The sequence below is a fragment of the Lathyrus oleraceus genome, chromosome 4 (genome assembly GCF_024323335.1).
Source record: "Lathyrus oleraceus cultivar Zhongwan6 chromosome 4, CAAS_Psat_ZW6_1.0, whole genome shotgun sequence".
Lineage (NCBI taxonomy): Eukaryota > Viridiplantae > Streptophyta > Magnoliopsida > Fabales > Fabaceae > Lathyrus > Lathyrus oleraceus.
In genome coordinates this window covers 365,705,236-365,713,362 of record NC_066582.1, presented here as the reverse complement: position 1 = coordinate 365,713,362, position 8,127 = coordinate 365,705,236, and positions in this window count along the sequence as shown.

The window sequence follows — 8,127 nt, the reverse complement described above, 5'->3', positions numbered from 1 at the left end:
AAATCCGTCCACTCGCGTTACGCCACCGCATTAATGCCAAACGCACCGTTTTGGCCTAGGACGTGATATTTACAACTCTGCCACTCGTCACATATCAAAATCATTTTAATCCATTTTCATTTTAAATAATTATTTCAATATTTCAATAAACTTGCAAAAATCATATAAAATCCATTTTTTATCCAAATTTAGTGGGAGTTTTTTTGTTAGATTCATAATTTTCTCTAGTGTTTTATAGGTATGATAACTCAAGTTGTGCTTGGAGAATTTTTGACTTTGCCTATTGATCTTTGACTTGTGTGCATTTTGTGTATGTTTTGCCAAAACCTTCATGAAATACTCATGCCTTTAAAGAAATGGATGAAAATTTTTGTGCTTATTCTGGACATTTTGATGGTGATTTTCATGTAGAGTTTGTGAATTTTGGATACTTGGTTGTTTAGATATGAATTTTTGGATCAAGGTGTGACAATTTGTGTCACACCAAGCTAGGTCAACTTTCTGATTTTATTTGCCTGGCTTAGGAATGTTTGATTGAGCCAATTTTTTGCATGAATGATCATTGATATGTCAAGATAACATGTGATTTTTGCTGGAATAATTGGTTGCATTTTCTAATTGATTGATAATTTTCTTCTCTGTGTGCTCATTTGGTAACCTTGTGTGACACATGTTGGCATTTTGCTTGTGAAATTCTCATATGGTATTGGATGAAGATGAAATTTGACATGAGCATTCTAGACACATTGTAGGACATCATGGTTTTGATCCCATTCATTTCTAATATGTTGTCACTGTTTTATGAATTATTGAAGATGATGCTTGTTTGGATGCCTTGAATTGGTTTGTATAATTGTGTCTGGACTTCTTGATTTTCATTGACCTACTTTCTTTTGTCCAATTGAGCTGAAAATTGACATGCTATACCTTGAATGTGTCCTGTTTAGGTGTGAATTTTTGTGGAATTAATTGAATTGTTTTGGTATGCTTTTGAGTGAGATAGTTCTGTTTGGTCATTTGGAGTTGCAAATTGCATGATTGATGTTAAATTGTGCATGAAATGATAATGGTGATTGATATGAGCATGGGACCAATTGCAATTGCTTTTAATTTGTTTGAATGTGATTTTGGATAAATTTCACTTGCTGTTTTGATTTTTTTATCCCCTTTGGACCCTAGGCTTGGCCTAGTGGTCTAGTTTCTCACATTTGGTGTGGATTTTCAGGTTGAAATGCAAAAGGCTTAAGGAAAAAATTGCAAGCTGATTAAATTGAGTTTTGTTTGATGTTGTGAACTAACATTGGATTTGTGTTGTAGGTTTAATGCTTGAGCTTGAGCTCATGGTTTGTACTTATGTGCACTAACTTGTGTTGCTTTGTACAGATTAACTGATTAACCATTTGCTGTTTATTGTTGGTTTGTCTGAGTACTGATGATACTTGATTGATTTCAGGTACATTTAGTCGCTTACAGTTCTTTAAGAACTTGCTTGCTGCTGCTTGGTTTTTAAACCAGTTGAGGTAGACTCTCTTGTCTCCATGTAGTCTGGAAGACCTGGCCTGTTACTTGGCCAGGCAACTGTCTGAAGTCCTCCTTAAGAGGCGATGTTTGTGCTTGTTTACATTTGTGCCAAGCAGGTAAAGACCTCTATGAGGCAATTGGTGGATCAAAGGGATATGCAATCTATCCCCCACTATTCTGTTGAGTCGTCCCTCTGCTCACACCACTGTGTTGATGCATTGGGACATTAACCCAAGATCTAGTGTTGTTGCACAATCGAGTCAGAGTCTTGAGCGTAGAAGGGTCCCTCCATTCTGGACCCACACTCCTTTGTCTGAAGCTCTCCCTGGTCAGGGATAAGAGCTATGAAGTCTAATCTTCACTCACCTTTCATCTGCTTCACCTTAGCCTCGCAATGGCAAGGTTAAGAGCGAATACTACCCTTGTACAGATGACTTGCCTCGGCAGTCAAACCCATTGTTTGAGCCCACTTGATTGGTTATAGTGTGTGCTTTGTGAATATTTGTGTGACATGTTTGTTTGGATTGGTTGATGCTTGCATGCTTGTTTTCCTGGATAGGATTAGCTTGCCGTTGTGCAAGTAGGTAGAAACCTGAACATAGGGCAATGATGCATGATAACACTAGGCTCGAGTACAGCTCCCTGGTAGTGTGTCTTCCCTCTGTCTCTGGTTAGAGTTTCTTTCCCTTTCGGGGGAACTACATCGCCCGGATCCTTGTTCTAGACGAGGTATGTAGGCAGGAGACCGTGCGAGGTCTCTCCGGGCACCTTTTTTTCCTTTTTTGTGTGTGTTTGCTTGTTAAAGCTTGTGTGTCAGGATATGGATGTAAGCCCAGCGATTGGCTATCCGTATCCTGATTGTGTTTGTTTGTATTTGTTGTGTGCTTGGAAGCTGGTGTAAGTCCATCAAGTGGCATCTGGGTTCCAGTGTGCGTGTGTTTTGGTTCGGATGCTGATGTAAGCCCAGTGATTGGCATTCAGGCTCCATGTTTGCCTGTTTGGGTGCGTGTGTTGTTTGGCGTGCGTGAGCCGAACTACAGTAGCTCTGATTCTCGTTCCAGACGAGATATGTAGGCATAGGATGTGATGTCCTAGCGAGCCCTCTTCCTCTTAACCCCACCTGCGTTCCTTGTGTGTGTGTGTGATGTTTTAGCAACCTTTTCTTTTCTTAGAACGTGGATCCCGTCGAGTACGACGGACGTGAGGGGTGCTAATACCTTCCCCTTGCGTAACCGACTCCCTTACCCTTTCTCTTTGGTCGCGAGACCATGCTTTTTCCAGGTTTCTCTGAGCGTTTCCTTTCCCTATTTGGGGATAAATAACGCGCAGTGGTGGCTCTGTGTTGTTTTGTTTTAGCCCGCCGGTTGTTTTTCGCGGATGCGACAGCTGGCGACTCTGCTGGGGAAGTCATGAGATGTTGACCTGTGCTGGTCCATCTTCTCCGAGCGAGTCCTTCCTAGCGTTCTAGGATAGTGTAGGTTGCTTGTTTTGCCTTATTTATTGCATTTATTATTCTAACCACTGTATATATTTGCATAAATATTTGCATGCATCATACTATCATGTTGTCGTCCTCTGTGCAGGTGGTTCCTCTGTTTGGGGTGGGTGTTCTGAGTGGGGCTAAAACCCAGGCCCGAGTATACACCTAGGATTAGCGTGGTCTCACGTCGCTCACATGCCGGTTGGGCACATTGTTGCGACGTGACATACCACAAGCCGGACGAGGTTCATCTGAGAAGTGCTCTTCCAGTGGGGTCTTCCACTTTGGTTGGGTTATCTCTTATGAACTATTGACTCCGGTGACCGATCATTTCCCGGATATTTGGTTTAGACGGTCTCAGGAGAGCTACAATGGCACACCCGAAAGGGCAAACCCATTGAGTATCTCTGCCCGATTGTCGAGACCATTATCCGCCTTAGGATGACCTGATTAGAATTTACCTGTGAGGGGAGGGTAATTCTTTCAGATGCATGTTCAGATGGTGACTTTGATGGTGACTTTTTGTTCAGTGGATCGGGGTCAGATTTATAAGTCGGATTTATGGTCGTTTATTTCCGAGACGCCGGAGTGTTGTCCGTGTTATTTATCAGTGGGGATCCGTTTATTTCAGGATTCCCTGGGCCGATTCAGATGATTATGGGTATCTGTTCAGAGATTGTCGGATGATGATGATGATGTATCTGTCTTCCGTTTATTTCGGAACCCTTGAGATGGATTGGTGGTTACTTGTTCCCTCAGATGGTTATGATCAGTTCAGAGACCAGGTTTCAGTGCAGATGATCAGACGGCTTGGAGGATGGCAATGCATTGCATTCATTCATCAGCATCATTACATCTTGCATTTATTTGCATCTAACACATGTTTATCCATATGCAGGGACCCTTTTTGATCGAGATCCTGGTTGAGAGACTTTCTGCTCAGGTATGAGAAGGCCCGATTTGAAGGATGATGTTGCCTACAGTTTCTTCGACCCAGAGATCAGTGTGCTGAAGGGTATGATAGCTTTGATTGCACCCGACCATGTGGGGTTGTTTCGTGAGACGTATGGGGGGATCCTGAAGATGGTTTTCAGACTCACTGACAGAGACAGGAGTGCTATTCATACTCTTCTCCAGTTCTATGATCCTGGTTTGAGGTGTTTTGTCTTCCCAAATTACTTACTCGGGCCGTTGATGGAGGATTATGCTGATATTTTGGGCCTTCAGATCAGAGATCAGGTTCCTTTCTATGCTACTAAGGAGGAACCTGATATTGGAGGGATTGCCCGTACTCTTTATTTGAGTCCGGAGATGGTGAAGGGTAATCTGAAAGAGAAGGGGAAGTTGCCTGGTTTTCATCTGAGTTTCTTAGAAGCTAAGGCTAAGGAGCAGGCGGAGTTGGGTAATTGGGGAGCTGTCTGTGCTTTGATTGCTGCGGGCATTTATGGGATCATTCTGTTTCCTAACCAGAAGAACTTCGTGGATATTAATGCCATTCGCTTGTTTGTTCGAGGAAATCCTATCCCTACCTTGATCGGAGATGTCTATTACTCGGTCCATAACAGGAACGAGAAGCGGCGTGGGGGATTGATTCGATGTTGCGCTCAGTTGCTATTCAAGTGGTTTATGGGTTATTTGTCGTCTAAGGGTGCTTTTGTTCTTCTTGGTCAGAATGTTAATTGGGCGACCAAACTGATGGGTTTGAGGGCCAAGGACATAGATTGGACTCACAGTAGTGGGGTTGGACAAGACTTTATCTGCAGTTGTAGGGGTTTTCCCAATGTACCACTTATAGGAGTTCAGGGTTGCATTAATTATAACCCGACACTTCTTAAGAGGCAGATGGGATTTGCTATGGAGCTTCCTCCGTACAGAAGTGAGGTTCAGGAATCTGCGTACTTCCCAGTTGAGGGTAATCAGGCCCAGGTGAAGCAGGTAGCTGAGGCATGGCGCAGCATTCAAAGGAAAGGCAAGGTTTCCTGGGGTAGAGCTAATAACAGATCTTTTCCTCCGTTCGATGACTGGCTCAGTAAGAGAGTGGAGCTTACTTGTCTACCGTTCCCTATGGTTGATCCTTGGTATCCGTTGGTTGAAGAGACTCCTTCTACTGTTAGTATGGACGAGTTCTTAGAGATGAAGCGGGAACGAGATCAGTTGCTCGCAGAGAAGAAGGAATTGGAGATGAGTGTTGCTCGGGTTCAGATGGCTAATCAGGAGCTCAGAGTGAAGATGGAAGATCAAGACAAGCGACATGCCCTGGAAGCAAAGCGCTTTGAGATGGATACTGCTTACTATGGGAAGGTCAGTCAGGCTTTGGCATCTTCAGCAAAGGAGCATGACATCACCAAAGAGAGATTGGCTAGAGCTTCAAAGGTCATTGAAGATGAGAAGAGGAGGCAAATCCTCGTGAGGGATCAGAGAGATGCTAGAGCCAGAGTCCTTGCTGCAGAGTGGGAAGCGGAGAAAGCGAAGATCATCGCTGAGAGAGATCATTACTTCAGGCAGATGAAGATTCATCAGAAAGAAGTGGGGAGATTGCAGCAGGAGAACACCGAGCTCAGGTTCGCCGTAGAGTTCGCGAAGATGGAAGATGAGATAGGGCCATCTGTGGGACCCTCATCAGGCTAGATCTTTCATTTGTGTTGGATTACCGTCAGGCTTGTTGACGGAATCTATTTGCTTGTATTTCTTTCCTGATTCTGGAGGGTTGTATTTGAATTTTATCTGATTTGATGTATGACTATGGCACTTATTGTGCATTTCGTTATGTGATGGTTATTTTCATTTAGTGATCAATCTTCAAGCTTTATTTGATTTACCATATGCACTCACACAAGTACACACATGGTTGGGGGTATCATGCTCAATCACATATCTCCGATCTGCACGATGGAATCAAATGCTGCATATCGAAATATTAATGTCGGATTATTATTTGTCTCGATGATGCCAGGATCAAGAGACAAAGTGTTCCTCATGTGGATAAACGCTGCATTCATGCATTGATCATAATAACTTGTGTTTTATTTTGCAGGTATCTGTTGCTAACGTGCTTGATTGTTTCAGGAATCATTGCTCGTGCTCGCAGAATTGTACCTTTGCACTCAACTCGTCCTCACAGATACTTCACAAGGCGCAATACTCCCAGGCTAATGGATCTCCCGAGTACTGATCTCCTCGAGCTGAAAGACAAGATGAATGAGCTGATCAACATCATGCAAGGCTTTGCAGTTGGTCAGAAAGCTCTGGCTGATAAAGTCGAGAAGCTCGAGCGAGCTTCTGCAGCAAATAGTGGTGTTAACCTGGATGGTGTCTCCAACCAGGGGCTGGGTGGCTCAAGAGATGGCGGAAAGAGGACAACTGTTGGTGTTGTGAACAATGCTGCTGGTTTTGGTGCTGGTGGTCAACCTGGGCCCGGTCTGGGGCAGAATATGAAGGACGGTCTGTTGCCTCCATTCTACGGGTTTGATGAGGACAGAGAGGAAGACAGGGAAGCAGACCAGTTTTCAATGCATAATGAGCCCTTGGGGCAATATGGGGTCCAGCCTCAAAGCAAGGAGATTCAGCTGTTGGCTGAGAAGATTAAGGTGCTGGAAAGTTATGCCACTCCTGGGGTGGTCAACATGTCGAATATGGGGCTTGTTGAGGGGATTGTGATCCCGCAGAAGTTTAAGGCGCCCACGTTTGACCGTTACAATGGAAGTTCTTGTCCTGAGACGCATCTGCAGGCATTTGTCCGCAAGATCTCTGCGTACACCATGGATCAGAAGCTGTGGATGTACTTTTTCCAGGACAGCCTGTCTGGAGGCTCACTGGAATGGTATACCAAGCTGAAATCTGCAGATATAAAGAATTGGCAGGATCTTGGGGACGCATTCTTTAAACAATATCAGTTCAATGTTGATATGGCCCCGAGCCGTACCCAGCTGCAGGGTATGTCTCAGAAAAACAATGAGGGGGTTAAGGAATACGCCCAAAGATGGAGGGAGTTGGCTGCCAGAGTGCAACCTCCACTTGTTGACAGAGAGATGTCGGATCTTTTCATGGGGACCCTGCAGGGGGCATTTGCTGAGAGGATGGTTGGTTGTCCAGTGACCAACTTTTCTGATATTGTTGTGGCGGGGGAAAGAATAGAGAGCTGGTTGAAGCTTGGGAAGATACAGGGCAATGCCTTTTCTTCAGGGTCGAAAAAGCCGTTTGGTAATAACGGTCAGAGGAAGAAGGAGGGTGACACTAGCGCCGTGTATGCTCAACGAGGACCCAGTAGGGATCGTTACTTCCAGCACACTGCTGCGGTAACCATTCCTGCTGAACCACAACAGCAACCGCAACAGCAGCAACCTCAGCAGCAGAGGCAACCCTTCCAGCAGAGGCCTCAGAAGGCTGGTTACCAGGTGAAGGGTAGAGCAATGGACAGGCAGTTTGATAGGCCTTCGGTGACCTATTCTTTCCTGTTCAAAAAGCTGATGGATCTGGGGTTGGTACAGACCAGGACTCTGGCACCTTTGAGACCCGATCAAAGGCCAGCCAGCTATGATGAAAATGCAAAATGTGAATTCCATTCGGGTGCTCCCGGACATAACATTGAGAACTGTAAAGCTTTTAAGCACACAGTTCAAGACCTGGTGGATTCAAAGGCGATCAACTTTGCACCATCTCCCAACGTTAATGCTAATCCCATGCCTGCGCATGGTCAGAGGGGAGTAAATGCCATTTCTGGAGAGAATAGAGTTGGGCTGTCTACTGTAGATCAGTTGAAGACTCCTCTGGCTGAGGTGAAGAGACAGTTGATGTTAAATGGGGTCTACCCGGGTTGTGGTTATGATTGTGCTGAGTGCACTAATTCTGTTAATGGGTGCGAACTTCTGAGGAAGACTGTCCAGGGTCTGATGGACGAGGGGAGTATCGTGATTGAGAAGAAGGCTGATAAGGAAAAAGAGGAAGTTTCCACCATAACAATCTACTTTGATCCGGTGGATTTGTCTACTCTTACTGAGGCGGCCCCAGTTACCATCACGGTACCTGGGCCAATTCCGTATGACAAAGATGATGCCGTGCCTTGGCATTATGGTGGAGAGGTCTACTGTAATGGTGAAAAGTTGGAAGATCAGGATGCTAGTGAAACC